We start from the raw sequence: 17,305 nt of genomic DNA, 5'->3' as shown, positions 1-17,305 counted from the left end.
ATTTGTTATGTTTCCCTTTGGCCAATGGGATACAAGATTGGGGCCACGCCCACATTCCATGCTGCCTAATAGCACTGGAATCCCCTCTATTGGCTCACACCACTAAAGGAGTTGAAGGAGGCAGAGGTGGTGAGTGGTGAGTGAGCAAATCGAGCGGATTTTGAAGAAATAGTTTTTTTGGAGGTAGAGTTTTTTGGAGGTAGAGTTACTGGTGATAGAACAGAATTGATTTCAGACAGCCTGGGAATGTGGCCCCCCCACCTTCGCCGTCCCAGTGCTGGTATGTCTGAGAAAAAAAGAGGGAAGAAAGTAGCTGCAGGAAGGAAACTACTGCAACAATACCAGCAGAGGAGTGGTCCTACTAGACCTGCAGAATCCAAGAAGAGGAAAATGAAAGAGGGAGGTAACCCCAAGACAAACACCGCTGGGGACTGTCCTTTACACAAGGGTGCGGACCAAGACCACGCAGACCCTGAGCCTCCCCCTCCCCTGGGCACTGTCACAGCTGCCAGGGTCCAGAGCATCACAGGTCCCAAGAACACCAAGGACCTGGAGAGACACAACCAACACCTGGTGCTTGCCCTGGACTCCAGCACAATACAAAAGCAGCAGCTCTGCATTGAGATCCAAGAGCTGCAGGATCAACAGGGAAAAGACAAGGAGAAGATGGCCTGTGTGCACGAAGCCCTGAAAGCAGAGCTGGAGCAGCACAAGCTGTCGATACAGATGCTGATTAGAGAAAAAGCAGACTTACAATCTGCCCTGGCCCACAAGCAGCAAGAGGCCGATGAAAGAGCACTGGAGCAGGAGGGTCTTACCAGCTGCCTGCAGGCTGCACAGCAGCGAGTAACAGAACTCGAAACAACGTTGTCTGCAGTCAACACCACACAGAATGAAACTGAGAACAACAACATAGAGCTCATGAAAGCCCTGACTCGCGTGAAGCTGCAGCTCCAGGAAAAGGCCAGAAGTATTGAAGACCTGGAGGACGAGAACACCGAGCTGCAGGAGAGGCTGGAAGTGCTCCTGACACAGAAGGCCGACATGAAAATGGAAATCCAGAAGTACCAAGAGGCACTAGTGGAGCGGGCAGAGTTGGAAAGCCAACTCAACAACATGAAGGAGTTGGTGGCAAGATTAAAGGAGGAGAGAGACACCTTTGCGGAGGACCTGAGGCTGGAGAGCTGCACAGGGAAGGAGAAAGTCCAGCAGCTGCTAGAGGAGGTGAGCCAGCTGAGAGAGGAGAAAGAGCAAGGGGTGAGGCAGGTGTTAGAGTTGGAGAGCAAGCTGGTAGAGCTGAGAGAGCAGCTGTCAGAGCTGCAGTCCCCAGAGCCACCTGCAGGGCCAGCTCAGGCTGAGCAGCAGCTGCAGGCCCACACCCTGCAGTTGCAGAAAGAGCTCAAGACCCTGGAGGAGCAACTTCACCTCCAGGTGGAGGAGAACCAGAGCCTCAGTCTCCAGAACCTGGAGCAGCAGCAGCAGCTGTGGATACTGGAAAAGAAGGCTGAGGAATGGGCACAACATGCCGAGGACCGGCGCAAGATCCTGGAGACGATGGAGAAGGAACAGGAGACCTTGAAACGCACGCTGGTGCACAACCGCCAGCTGAAAGGGGAGCTGGCCCAGCTGCAGGATGCCTTGCAGAGGCTGAGCGCTGAGAAGGGGGAGCTCGCCAGCATCCTGCACACAGAGCAGCAGGAGAAGACAACCCTGCAGGCGAAGCTGGATGAGCTGGAGGAGGAATTCAAAGAAGGAAAAGACGTGGCTGAGTTCAAGCGCCAAGCAGCTGAGGGTGTGCAGGAGCTGCATGACAAGTACCTGGCCCAGGTGCAGGAGCTGAGCGCCTCCTGCAAACAGCACAGGGCCACCAGCCAGCAGCTGATATCAGAGAAGGAGGCCCTGCAGCAGCACCTGCTGAAGCAGAGCCATCTGATGGACCAGCTGAAGCAGGAGCAGGTGCAGAGCAAGTTGCTGGCCCAGGTGGAAAGGGAGAAGTTACAGGACACTCGGAAGTGTCTGGAAGCAGCAAGACAGGAGAATGCGCAGCTGCGGGCCCAGCTGAGCGCCCTGGCTTTCCCCAGGGAAGATGAAGGCCTGAGCCAAGAAGAAGACAAGGGTGAGGAGGCGACTCCCCATGATGTGACTGTCCCAGAGGACGTAGACAACCCGCAGAGCATGTGGGATTTTTACATGGACGCACTGTCCATCGCAGAAGGCAGGAAGGCGAGGATGAGCCGGCAGCTGCAGGAGCAGCAGGCCCGCTGTGGGTGCCTGAGTCAGCTGGCAGCCCAGTGCCAGAGAAAGCTGCAGAGCCAGGCCACCTTCCCCCAGTGCTGCATCCACAGGCTGTTTGGCCAGAGGAAGCAGGACACACAGGCACCCAAGAAGCAGCTGCACATCTGCTTCCCTGAAGACCTGGCCTGCAAGGGGCACCCCCAGAGTCAGGTGGACGACCTTCACCATCGCTGCAGCCAGCTGACCCAACACCTGACCACCATGGAAGAGACCATCGTGCTGTACAAGGAACAGCTAGAAGTCCTGGAGAAGCTGTGTCAGGAGAAAGAGCAGTGTGTGAGCCAGCTGTCCCAGGAGAAGAGGAGGAAGAGGAAGGAGCTGAAGGAGCTGTTGCTGCGCCTTACAGGGGAGAGCACAGAGTGCCAGCACATGATGCTGGCAGCCGCCCAGGCCCCTGCTGCCGAGGCCCCCTTAGACCTCTCAGGCCCCCTGAAGACGGAGGTCAGGGAGGAGCAGCAAGGCTGTGAAGATGTGCATCTTCAAGAAAACTTGAAGCCTGTTCCTGGAGTGTCTGGGACCCCTGGGCCCCTGGAGAACCCCACTGCAGAGCCTCCTGTGCCGCTGCTGCCTGCCATCCAGCCCCAGCAAGAGCCCACAGACGGGGGCGAAGAGTCCTGCCTCCCTTTCTTCTATAAGCCACAAGCAGATGATGTATTTGACATCATCACCATCTAAAGACATGGCCTTCTATTGTCTAAAATGTATTTTTAGCATGACGATGGGTAGCACTGTCTAAGGCCTTACTTTAATGAGTAGCATTTGGGGAGGGGTATCCATATCCCAGACAGTGCATAGGCTGCTGGGAGTGGCATCTAAGAGTCTACTGGTTGTCACCGAGGGGGCCCAGATATGGGTCACCATTAAGAGAAAAATAAAATGAAGTTGGGAGTGATGGTAGGGTTTATAGTTCATGTTTTATTAGTGACATTTTATGAAGTGCTTCTTTATTCATATGCTCACTGCATTATTTTCTGATATCTTAAAGAAGTACTTTTCATAATTGATTTATGGAAAAGGTTTGTTATTCTTGAATTATTTCATTTTTTTAACATTATATGTTGATGCAGTCATGCATTTTTTTTTCAAAATGAACTCTGTCCCAGCAACAGTGAATGTTCTTTTTTGTATCGTAACATGCTACAATGAGAATATTGTGGTGAAAACATAGTAATGACTGTGAAAAAGAAGAAAAATATAATGTTGAAAGTTTGCAAAAAAAACCAAACCACCATGAGTAGAACAAATGAAGATGTGCTGCAATTGAAAATCAGCAAAGACAGTGCAGAAATGGTATACAAAAAATAAAAATACATAATTATAGAATATCTACAATGTCAATTGCCTTAGTAATATTTCAGTGATGTGCTGACATGATGATGGATATTATTCATTGAATAAAATTATTAAAATTCATTTTCTTGGTTCTTTTTAAAATTTGCTGATTGTAGCTATTACAAACTTAAAAATTACTCTGGGTACCCGAGAGGTCTAAGACAGCCTCAGCAGCAGGGGCCTGGCTATAATCCTAGCAAGCCAGGAGGCTGTGGTCTTATCATTGTTCAAAGCCCACTTTAGCTGCAAAGTCCTTGAGATTCTTCCTAAAGTACCAAAAAGCCAGAAGTAGAGTTAGGATACAAGTGATAGCTAGCCTTGAGCAAAAATGCTTAGGGACATAGCCCAGGCCCTGAGTTCAAGCCCCAGGAAAGGTACAAAAAAAGAAAAGGAGGGAAGGAAGGAAGGAGGGAAGGAGGAAGGAAGGAAGGAAGGAAGGAAGGAAGGAAGGAAGGAAGGAAGGAAGGGAGGGAAGGAAGGAAGGAAGGGAGGGAAGGAAAGGGGGAGGGAGGGAGGGAGGGAAGGAAGGAAAGAAAAAAAGTTAAGAAAGAAAAGAAGGAAAAGGGGGGCTGGGAAGGTGGCTTAGTGGTAGAGCGCTTGTCTTGCAAGCCTGAGGCCCTGGGTTCGACGACTCAGCACCACATAAGCAAAAAGAAAAAAGCCAGAAGTGGTGCTGTGACTCAAGTGGTAGAGTGCTAGCCTTGAGCTGAAGATCTGAGGGACAGCACCCAGGCCCAGAGTTTAGGCACCACAACTGGACCCAAAAAAAAATAAAAGAAGGAAGAAGAGAAAAGGAGGGAGGAAAGAAATATAAAAAAAGAAAAAATTATGTATGGGGCCAGGCACTGGTGGCTCACACCTGTAATCATAGTTACTCAAGAGGCTGAAATCTGAGGATCACAGTTCAAAGCCAGCCCAGTCAGGAAAGTTCGTGAGACATTTATCTCCAATAAACCACTAGAAAACCAGAAGTGGCACTGGCTCAAATGGTAGAGCACTAGCCTTGAGCTGAAGAGCTCAGGGACAGTGCCCAGGCCCCATGTTCAAGCCCCACAACTGACATAAATAAATAAATAAATTTAAATAACGTATGGTGCGGGTCAGGTCACCCGTGGCTCATGCCTTTGGCTACTCAAGAGTCGGAGATCTGAGGATCACAGTTTGAAACTAACTCCAGCAGAAAAGTCAGTGAGATTCTTATCTCCAATAAACTACTCAGAAAAAGTTGAAGTGGCACTGTGGCTCGTGGTAGAGCGATAGCCTTGAGCACAAAGAGACCCCAGGACCTGCAAACTTAAAATAAAAACACAAAACATATGGAACTTTTTGTTTGCAGTTCACCACTGGCCTAGATTGTGAGAACATGACACAAAACTAGTGCTACCGATAGGAAAAAAAGTACAAGCTTCCTCTGATATCATCACCCCAATCCTCATACTGCAGAAGAGATGTGATCAGAATTGCCTTCACACATTGTGCTTGTCTACTTCAGCACTTGCCAGAATTATTCTCCTGTGAATAAGCCAGTCTCTCTTCCCTCCTGTAGGTAGAGTCCATTCTTTCCTTGAATCTGTACTGGAATTGTAGCCCATAGTAATCAGAATGAAGTGGTGGAAATATTGCTCTTTTACTTTTCCCCAAACTCTTTTTATTAGCATACATTAGCCACACAAGGAAGGGGGTATTTCATTGTGAGGTTTCCATTTGTGTTCCTATGATGGAACACACATGTACTCCCTTCCTACTACAATTTGCAAAGGTTACATTCTTCTATCTTCATTCATGCTGACCATCTACCTCAACCTTTTAGACCAAACCCCTCTCATGAGTACCTCTACACAGAATCTGTTTTCTCAACTCCACCCCTACTCTTAACAACTTTCAGGGTAGTGCTTTATATAATTTTCATATGCACTTGCAATGTATTTCAAAAATTTGCACCCTCTATTATTTTCTCTTCGTCCTTGGCCCTAACTTCTCAGTTATCTATATATGCAATTATGTATACAGGTGTGTATACATACATAGATATATTTGTCCATGATTATGAGTGTATTTTAGGTCTAGTTTCCACTTTTGAACAAAAACAATATTGTTTGTTTTTTGTTTGTTTGTGTATGTGTGTGTGTTTGTATGTCCCAGTGTTGGGCTTGAATCAGAGTCTGGGAGCTGTATCTTAGCTTTTTCTATTCAAGGTTTATCCACTCTACCACTTGAGTGACTCCTCTACTCTCAGTTGTTTTGGTGATTAATTGGAGAGAGGATTCTCTCAGATTTGACTACCTGCACTGGCTCCAAACCTGAATCTTCACCTTATATGGTCATATGTACATAGCTTTTGACTTTGTCTGCTGATCTGGTAATATTATCTTAGTTGTATACTAGTTATTGTAAATAAGGGAAACCATGGGACCTATGTTTCTTTGGGTCTGGCTTACTTCACTTAATATAATTTTTTCCAAGTCTTTCCATTTCCTAATAAATGGGGTGGTGTCGTTCTTTCTGATGGAGGCATAGAATTCAATTGTGTGTGTGTGTGTATCAGATTTTCTTGATCCATTCATCTACTAAGGGGCATCTTGGTTGGTTCCTTAGCTTAGCTATAGTAAATAATGCTGCAATAAACATAGTTGTGCTGGGAGCTTTAGTGTGGCCTTGTTTGTGATCATTTGGGTAAATGCTCAAAAGTGGGACTTTTGGGTCATAGGGGAGCTCTATGTGAAGTCTTTTGAGGAATCTCCATACTGCTTTCCAAAGTGGTTGAACAAGTTTATACTCCCATCAACAATGCAGTAGGGTTCTCTTTTGGGCACATCCCTTCCAGCATCTGTTGTTATTAATTTTGTTGATTATAGCCATTCTAACTGGGGTGAGGTGGTATCTCAATGTTCTTTTGATTTGCATTTCTTTTATGGCCAGAGAAGTGGAACATTTCTTCATGTGTCTATTGGCCATTCTTATTTCCTCTTCAGAGAAGTCTTTCTTTAAGTCTTTAACCCAATTATTATTTGGGCAGTTGTTTCTTTGAGTATTTGTTGTTGGGGGATTTAATTTTTTGAGTTCTAAGTATATTTTAGATATCAGACCCTTGTCTGTTGTATGGTTAGTGAAGATCTTCTCCCAATCTGTGGGCTTTCTATTGATCTTGCTAGCTATGTCCTTTGCCAAGCAGAAGCTCTGCAGTTTTATGTAATCCCATTCTTTCAACCTTTCTTTGACTTGTATTTCTGGGTCTCTATTAAGAAAATTTTGGCCTGTGCCAAGTTGCCCTAGAGTTTCTCTCCTATTCCATCCTGCAATGTTCCCAGGGTGTGTGCTTTCACGTTGAGGTCTTTGATCCATTTGGAGTTGATTCTGGAGCAGGATGATATATAAGGATCTAGCTTTAGTTTTCTATAGATATTTAACCAATTTTGCCAGCACCACTTACTGAAGAGGCTGTCTTTCTTCCATTCTATTTTTAAGCCCCCTTATTGATGATTAGGTGGCTATAGGTCTGTGGATTTATTTCTGGGTCTTCTGTTCTATTCCATTGGTTCTCAGGTCTGTTCTTGTAGCACAGCATGTTTAAGGTGATGCATCCCAATCTTTATGAGTAGAGGAGGATATCAGGAAAGAAGTGACAGAAATTATTCGTGACTGCATTTCAGCAGGTCCCACATATTTGTATGATTCGCTAAAGGAGAACATAAGTGTCCAAAGTCAGTGAACAATCAAGATTCCAAAAGTATTTTTAACATCAACATTAGGGAGTTATAGAAACATCCTTAAAAAACAATGGAATACTAATCAGGTGCTGGGGGCTCATGGGTATCATCCTAGCTCCTAGATCTGAGTGTCAAGGCTTGAAGCCAGCCTAGGCAAGAAAGTGTGTGACTCTTATCTCTAGGTAACCACCAAAAAGCTGCAAGTAGAGATGTGGCTCAACTGGTAGAGCATCAGCCATGAGTGAAACAGCTGAATGAGAATGTGAGACCCTGAGTTCAAGGCCCAGTAACAGTACACACACACACACACACACACACACACACACACACACACACTTTTAAGATAATTTAAAAGATGCTTGGGTCCATTCCTGTATCCTAGGTACTCAAGAGGCTGAGATCTAAGGATCTCAGTCCAAACCCAGCCTGGGAAAGAACGACCATTAGACTCTTATTTCCAATTAACCAGCAAAAAGCTGAAAATGGAGCTGTGGCTTAAGTAGTTCAAACCCCAGGACCAGAACACACACACACACACACACACACACACACACACACACACACACACACACAGTGTTTGGATATGGTAGAGAAATTCCCAAACATTAGATTTCTCTTGTTATCATTGTGATTCCCAGAGCTTTTTCTAGAAGTTTCATAATGAACATCAGCCTGAATCATCTTTTTTTTTAATGAATTCTGCTTACCCACAGGAGAAACATACACTATTGGCCCAATTCCAATATCTCTTAATAAGATTTTGGAAGTAGAAGAGAAGCTATTAAGTTGCTGAGGAAGTTAAGAAACATTTAAAAAGTATCAGTGAAAATATGCCTAGGGTTGCACATGTGGAAATATTGAGATATTTCATTCCCAGTAAGTTCAATCATGATTATGGCAATAATGATACCTGAGTATCATTTTAGGAAAAGTTATTGGGAGCATATTTTCTGTTGACTAAGAAGTTGATATTTATAACAAAGAAAAGGAAACAACAATAACAACAATGAAATAAATTGTGGAAAGGAGATAATTCTGCATTTTACTTATACACACAAAGAGTTTGAAAGAGTGAGGGAAAGGATAACATTGTCCAAAAAGAAATGTACTCTTTATCTGGCTTAGGTATCTGTAACACCTCTGTACCTTTATTCTAACAATAAAAATTGAAAAAAAGAGTTAGAAGGTTTCAGTGAGACACAATAGGTTTAAATAAATGTGATTGGAAGAAGATCTCAATTACGCAGGGCAGAAATAATATAGAAACCACTGGTGGTTCATGCCTGTAATTCTAGATCTCGAAAGCCTGAGCTCTGAGGATTGCAGTTCAAAGCCAAGTCTGGGCAGACAAAGCAGACTTTTATCTCTGTTTAACCAGCAAAAAGGTGAAAGTAGCTATGTGGGTCCAGTTAAAAAGTACCAGCTGGAGTGAAAAAACCTGAGGTCCTGAGCTCAAGTACAGATACTGGCACAAAAACCAACCAGACAAACAAAACAGAGTCATGGAAAACAAAAATACTATTTAACACTGTGCTGTATCTCTTTCAAGCTATTTCTTTCAAGCTTGCATTACCCCATTGATAGCATACAGGGGAAGAACTAGAAATGTCAAGATTCCTTTTGATAAAGGGAAAATCCACCGAGAATATTATTGAATATATAGATAGAATAGAGTATCTAGATAGAAAAGGATAGTTTACAGACTATAAACTGGTCATGTAAGAAAGGTTCATCTATTCATTTTTCATTCGTGTGTGTGTGTGTGTGTGTGTGTGTGTGTGTGTGTGTGTGTGTGCCTGTCCTGGGGCTTGAACTCAGCCAGGGTCTCAGTGCTGTTCATGAGCTTATTTAGCTCTGCAACTTGAACCACACCCCCACTTCTAGCTTTTGGTGGTTAATTGGAGATAAAAGTTTCATAAGCTTTTGGCCATAATGGCTTTGAACTGTGATCCTCAGATCTCAGCTTCCTGAGTAGCTAGGATTACAAGCATGAGCCACAGCACCTGGAAGATTTACTTTATATAGTTTCTGTGGGTCTGGAAATTAGGAGCATACTGTCTGGGATGCTGTGTCTGTCTTCTGGAACTGTAAGGAAGATATTAGCCAGTGAGTCTTTAGGATTGAATGTGATTTCAGAATTCACTCTGGAGTAGACCTTCATTTGGCTCTCTTCTCTGCCAGTTTCTCAGTAGTGCTTGGCTCAAGGTTTCAGCTTCTCAACATAGAGACTGTTCCACAGTGTCCCCAGGGCATGGAAGTTGGATCTCTTGGAGCTAGTTGTACAATAAAGAAAGCAAGGCAGAAATTGTACCACTTTCATTACCTTGGCTCTGAAGTCAAAACCATTAAAAAAAATTGGAAGGATGATGTACAGAGGTGTTACAGTACGTGAGTCAGGTAATGAGTATGTTTCCTTTTTTATTGTGTAAATACTGTACAGAGGGGTTACAATTACATGGGCAAGGTAACGAGTACATTTCTTATCAAGCATTGTTGCCTCCTCCTTTGTTTCCCCTTCCTATCCCTTCCCATCTCCCACCTCCCCTCCCCCCCGCCAAACTTGTAAAGTTCATTTTTCGACATAAGGACTTGTACATCTCATTGTTGCAATGGGTCCACCTGTATCTCTATTTCAATTATTTGTTTTTCCCTTCCCCTCCACAAATTATACCAACATCAAATACAGTGAAAGCAGGGGTTATACTGTGGGGGAGGGACATACAAAGCAACAAAGAAATCATCTTATAAATATGTTAGAAACAATCGCATGAAAGAAAAAAAAACATTTGAATCCTTATCTTGGGGTTCATTTCGCCTAACATCAACTTATCTGACCTTTGCTGCTTGTCTCAGACATATACCAGTTATTGCAAATAACGGAAACCATGGGACCTAGAATGACATTCCCCATTTGTTGGAAAAAATTATATTAAGTGAAGTAAGCCAGGCCCAAAGAAATGTAGGTTACATTTCCTTTTGAACAGTGTCATCCCCTCCCTCATTCTTGCCCAGGTTTTCCCCCACCTGACTTGCCTCCCCCCCCAAGTTGGATCCTTCTTTTCCAATGTAGTGTCTAGTGGGTTTCACTACTGAATTGGTTCACCCTTTATCCCACCATTTCTGTACTTACCTCCTCAAATCAGATAAATTTATATACAAGACAAAGGGTACAGAGAAATCAAAAACAGTGACAGAAGAGAATTAACCAAAGAAAAAAGGAAAAAAGAAGAGAACTTCAAACTGCATAATAAAAAACTTCTTCCTTCCATTTCTTGGAGTTCATTTCAATAAACATCATTTTATATGATCTTATGCACATAGCTATTGAGCCACATGTCAGTGGAGCAAGCTTGAGGCTCTCAGTTTAAACCTCAGTACTGCCCCGCCCCCAGCAAATGAAGATTAATTAGCTAAATAAATTAAGAGGCCAATAAGTTAGGAGTCAAATGATTCCAGGAAAGAAAATGGCAGGCTCTGATGGTTTATGCCTAGCTACTCAGTAGTCTGAGATCTGAAGATGGCAGTTCAAAGACAGCCCAAGCAAGAAAATCTGTGTGATTCTTGTCTTCAGTTAGCCACCAAAAAGCCAGAAGTGGAGCTGTGGCTGAAGTGGGAGAATACCAGCCTTGAGCAGAAAAATCAAAGGAACAGGGCGCAGGTGCTGAGCTCAGGCCCCAGGATTGGCACATGCACGTGTATGCACAACACACACACACACACACACACACACAAACGTGTGTGTACTCGTGCATGGAAAAGGAAGACAGAAAGAAAAAGAGAAAAGAAAATATAAGACCTAGTGATTTTTCTAAAAAATAAGATGAGTTCTATACTGACAGGACACATGGAATGAGATGATGGATAAAATTTATTTAGACAATATGGAAGTTCACATTGCATCTGGGTGCCATAGAGAATATATATTTCATGAAGCAATCTTTTCCCCCGAGTCTCCTTCTGCAATTGTATTGATATACAGATATCTGTGTTTACTTGTGTGCTGAAGCCATTTCTGATAAAACACGCCACTTATTTTCTCTAATCAATAAGGATTTATGCAACCATATATTGATATAAGATTAAGTTATTTCAAAGGTTGCTGCCAGATGTAAAATTTCTCTTCTCTCACTGCCAATACCTGGGAATTGCTATTTTAGGTAATTTATTCAGTTCAGTGCAGAGGTCACAAGCTGTTCAAGAAAACCTTTATTTTCACAAGACAACAGTTAGAACTGTCTATGTTAATCTATAATAGATTATAATAGGTATTGTGGCTTTTTTTTTGTCAGTCGTGGGGCCTGAACTCTGGGCCTGGGTGCTGTCCCTCAGCTCTTCAGCTCAAGGCGAGCGCTCTACCACTTGAGCTACAGTGCCACTTCCATCTTTTTCTGCTTATGTGGTGCTCAGGAATCAAACCCAGGGCCTCATGCATGCAAGGCAAGCACTCTACCACCAAGCCACCTTCCCAGACTGGTATTGCGGCTTTTTATTGACAGTAAACAAAAGCAGTTTGTAAACTAGAAAGCCTGCATCATACATATTGAAAGAATCTTTTATTTGTTAAGACACTTTTCAATTAAATAATATTATTTCTTTATCTATATTTTTGTGCTGGTACTAGAGATGGAACTCAGGACTTGTTTAGTGTTTTTTTTTAATAAGGCTGGGGCTCTACCACTTCAACTACACCTTCACTTCTGGCTTTTTGCTAGTTCATTTGCATTAAAAGTCTGCCCAGGCTGACATCAAACCTCCATCCTCCACATCTTAGCCTCCTTAGTCACTAGGATTGCAGGCATGAGCCAGCAGCTCCTGGTTTCAAACCAATTCTTAACTGCAATTTGCTTCACTACCTGTAAACATAGTGTGCCAAACAAACACTAACTGATATTTCTCAGCTGAGAGAATTACAATAGTAGACCAATTTATTTAATGAAAGGAAATTATCATTGGCTCAAAATGGATCATATCAGTTGAGACAGTTTTAATATCACACAACAAGCAATAGTTGCTTAGCTAAATATCCCCTTCTCCCCACAATAAGAAGTATTAAAGGCCAGGCACTATGTCGCATTGTTGTAATACTAAAACTTCGTATATGTCTAGGACAGGAGGATCATTAGTTCAAGATTAGCCTGAACTACAAAGTAAGGTCCTAGCTCAACAACAACATGGAAGTGTGGGGGTGGGTTCTCTAAATCTGGGCATTTTCTAAGAAAACCCATTCATCTTCCTTCCTTGCCAGGCTGTGAATTTATGACTTTTGGTTAAAACATGATTGCACTACTTCTGGATGTCACATGCATGTCTCATTTGTGTCAAAGGGCAGAGCAAAGGGCAAAATGTTTACTGGGAGAAGAAAAATGTAGCTTTCCCCAAAGCTTCACTCAAAGTTCCTTCTTGTTTCATGCAAATTTAGATAACATAGGGACAGCCTTGTTTAAAGAGAATCTGGGGAGGTGGATCTTTAAAATTAGACACAATTATTCCCTAAAATGAATGAAGAAGAGGTATTAGGTAGAAAATCATCAGTGTTTGTCAAATGGATCAAGAAATCTTTACTTACAGATAATTGTACCACAGCATCGTGATGCCCCAAACTATACTGGTAGTACCCAGATAAGGAAATATTATTTACTCATATAAAATATGCCACCAAAGAGATTCTTAATAGGATAAAATAAGATATAGGAAAAATAAGAGTCAAGCTTTTAAAAATCCCCAGAGAAGGCTAGAATAAATTCTGTAGTACTGGATTAATGTCAGAGGCTTCAGTGTGAACTTCTGATTGTTTGTCTGTCTGTCTGTCTGTCTGTCTATTTATCTCCATCTTTCCCTTCATTCATCTATCCATCTATCATCTATCTCTCTCTGTCTGTCTCTATGTATATCAGATGTATGTATGTAACTTTTATCTATAACTATCTCTCTCTATGTATGTATCTATCAATCATCTATCTGTCTCTATGTGATGTATGTATATATTTTTTATCTATATAACTTTATGTATGCATAGATATATGTATCTATCAATCATCTATCTGTCTGTCCACCTATTTCCCTATCATCTATTTTCTTTCTTTTTTTATTAGTAAGGCTTTTTATTGTGAAAATATCATACAAAGGGGTCTATTTTCTATTTGTAGGTGGAGAGATACATATATACACATGTTTAAACTAATATGCATATATATGTTATTTCCTCATTCTGTCTGCTAAGAGTCTAAAAGCAGTAAAAGCCAATAGCAACACGCATGCTAAATACCCAGATCTTGGTTTCTACATACCACTCATCAATTAAAGCATTCAGGGCTTCTTGGAAAAATGACTGATTTTAGGGCTGGCTCACACCTGTAATCCTAACTACTCAAGAGGCTTGAGATCTGAGGATTGCAGTAGGAAGCCAGCCTGGGCAAATAAACCCAAGAGATTCTTATCTCTGATTAACCAGCAAAAAGCCAGATGTAGCAATATTATACAAGTGATAGAGTGCTAGTTTTGAGCAAAAAAGCCACGTGAGAGCACAAGGCCCTGAGTTCCAGCTCCAATACTAGCACATGCACACCCGCGTGCACGCATGCGTGCACACACACACACACACACACACAGTAGTTAGTTTCCAGGCATGGCAGCACATACGAGTAATCCCAGCACTTAGGATGTTGAAGCAAGAGGATTTTGAGTTCAAGGTCAGCCTGACCTACATAGTGAGGTGCAGGCTAGTCTTCAAAATTCTACCTCAAATACAAAACAAAACAAAGCACCATAGAGGCAAGCCAACCTGAAAGAAATCCCAGTGGTCCAAACTCAATCAATTTGAGTAATGAAAAAAAAATGAAAAAACAATTGAGTAATGAAAAATAATATGATATTTATTTTACACACCTGAGTCCATGCTGATATAAAGTATTGAATGTATAAATAAATGAGGGGAAAGGGCCAATTTTCCATAAAAAATCAAAATAAAATATGCAAACAATTGCTCCCTTTAGGAGGGAGGGCTTAACTGTCCCTGTTCTGTTCCATCTTGAGCACGCACTGGTCTTAGTGATTATCTATCAAATAATAGTGAAAGAAAAAAATGGTGAGTGAGCTGGGTGACAGTGGCTCACGCCTATAATCCTAGCTACTGAGGAGACTGAGATCTGAGGATCATGGGTCTAAGCCTGGCTGGGCAGGAAAGGGGAGGGTCCAGTCGTGGGGCCTGAACTCTGGGTCTGGGCACTGTCCCTCAGCTCGTCACCTCAAGGCTAGCGCTCTACCACTTGAGCCACAGTGCCATTTCCAGCTTTTTTCTTATGTGGTGCTGAGGAATTGAACCCAGGGCCCCAGGCATGCACGGCAAGCACTCTACCACTGAGCCACCTTCCCAGCCCCTTGTCCCTGAGACTCTTATCTCCAATTAAACACCAAAACAAGCTGGAGTGGAGCTGTGCCTCATATGGTAGAATACTAGCTCAGGTACAGTACTCAGGCCCTGAGTTCAAGCCCAAGGGCCAACACACACATGCACACACACACACACACACACACACACACACACACACACACATGTAAAGGCACTACCTAGCTGTCAAACTAATCTGCCTCTGTAATAGTGATGAAAAAGTGTTTTGTCTTTTTTTAATACTCTACATAACTATCCATGGACTCCAATCTAATCACAAGGCAAATGTCAGACAAAACTAAATTTGGCAGCATTGTTAAAATTTTCCCCAAAACTATCAAGGTCACATAAAATAGGGAAAGGTTGATAAACTATTACAAACCAAGAGAGATTGTGGGAGATTAAGTGACTCAATTTGCTACATCATCATAGATGGAAATCTGGGATTGGAAAAAATGAAATTCATCTTTTCTGTAGGTTTGAGATTGATTTGAGAAGGAAGAAAGGGGTGATGAGGGAGAGCGATGGAGAAAGGAGTTGAGTTGCTCAGTGCTGGTGGCTCACGCCTTTAATCCTAGCTACTCAGGAGGCTGAGATTTAAGGATTGTGGTTTTAAGCCATCCCTGGCAGAAAAGTCTGTGAGACTTATTTCCAATAAACTACCAAAAAAGCCCAAAGTGGAGCTGTGGTCCAAGTGGTAAAGCATCAGCCTTGAGCAAAAAAAGAAAAAAGAATCTCAGGAACAGCTCCCAGGCTCTGAGTTCAAGCCCAGAACTGGCAAAAAATGGAAATTAAAATAAAAAAATGGCTAGGTCCCATCAAAGTACATTATATTCATATATAGACACAATAAAATAAAACCCTTTTGTACAACTAATTGATGCTAAAAATATGAAAAGTTAAAATGTAAAACTAAATAAATACAACAAAAAACATCATGAGAAAGCTAATGAAATCTGGCTAGGTACTGGTGGCTCATGCCTATAATCCTAGCTCAAGAAGCTAAGATCTGAGGATCCAGGTTTGTAGCCATCCCTGGCAGAATCTGTGAGACTATCATTTCCAATTGCCCGGCAAACAGCCATAAGTGGAGCTGTGGCTCAAGTGGTAGAGTGCCAGCCTTGAAAGAAAAAGCCAAGGAAGAGTCAAGACCATGTGTTCAAGCCCCAGTACAAAACAAAAAACAAACAACCTCCCCTCCCAATCTAATGAAACCTGAATAATTTTGGAGTTTAGTTAATAGTCCATGAGACTCTTGTGTATAATTAATCAGAAAAACAAACAACAACAACAACAACAACAAAAACCCAAAAAACAAAGCCAGAAGTGGGGTTGTGGCTTAAGCAGTAGAGCACTGGCCTTGAATAAAAAAGCTCAGAAATAGTGCCCAGGCCCTAAGTTTAAGCCCTAGGTTGGATATACATATACCAAAATATTATTCCAGAATAAGCTTTTAAAATACTCACATGGGAATTGGAAACGATATAGCTAGCTAATGCTAGAACACTATAAACTTACAATTAATGGTCTTGATTGCATTTTAGAGCAATTAGGTAGCTACTGACTATTTAAGCTACTTACGATCATGTTAATATTTGACCCATTCAGGTCCCTTATCCTATATAAATAGAAGCTGAAGTATAAAAAGATATTGAATGTGAACTTTTCACTAAACAGCACTTTTAATGAGATTTCTGGATCCTTGTAACCTTTTCAAGGTCAAGTGAAAGCTGTTAGCAAGTGCAATTACTCTCTTGTCTGCAACAGAATTTTTTTTATTAAATTCTATGCCATTTTTTCCTCACAAATCATAGTGTTACCTTGAAACACACAAATGAAAAATGACTCTACTTAAGAAGATGCATTTTGTTCAGAGAAGCAATGTTAGAAATCAGTTAATGTTTGTGTGGAAAATCAGCAAATCAGAATTGTAATACTTTTTTTTTTTCAAAACCTTGAAATGTTCCTTAGCCACTATTGGCTCAGGTCTCAGCCTCCTGTGTAGCTAGGACTACAGATATGAGCCACCAGGGCCTGGAGAGGAGCAATTATATACTTGTCAAAAATTATCAAAAGTTATTTGAAATAAAAATGTTATCTGCTCTGCAAGAGTATTACTATGTGTGGATAAAAGATAAATTTATTTTCTATAATGGATGTTAACCAATGACATTTTTCTAAGACATAGAACAAAATGAAATGATGGCTGATAAAAGAACTGTCTTAGAAAATATTCTCAACTTCAAAAACTCTAGAACTTTTTCTCTTTTGCCTTGCAGAGAGCCTTCTTCCAGAAAGCTAAAACGAATTTAATCACTATAGATTACAATTAGCAGAAGAACCAATGAGCTTCAGCTTTTAAAAACTTTCCAGAAATGAATAGCCTTTTGATTTTCTCAACCAAGGAGAAACCAACTGTCCAGACTGTATCTGTATCTCTGTTCTTTCTTTCTTTCCTTCTTTCTTTCCTTCTTTCTTTCTTTCTTTCTTAACCAACTGTCCAGACTGTATCTGTATCTCTGTTCTTTCTTTCTTTCCTTCTTTCTTTCTTTCTTTCTTCCTTCCTTCCTTCCTTCCTTCCTTC

General features: G+C 41.9%; 1 pseudogene; it reads left to right on the top strand.

Annotated features, from left to right (window-relative positions):
• Positions 1 to 282: 282 nt before the first annotated feature.
• Positions 283 to 2,970, top strand: LOC105998675 (annotated as a pseudogene).
• Positions 2,971 to 17,305: the final 14,335 nt, after the last annotated feature.

This window comes from Dipodomys ordii, unplaced genomic scaffold, assembly GCF_000151885.1.
Source record: "Dipodomys ordii isolate 6190 unplaced genomic scaffold, Dord_2.0 Scaffold170, whole genome shotgun sequence".
In the NCBI taxonomy this organism is placed as follows: Eukaryota; Metazoa; Chordata; class Mammalia; order Rodentia; family Heteromyidae; genus Dipodomys; species Dipodomys ordii.
This window is presented reverse-complemented; position numbering and strand designations above follow the sequence as displayed.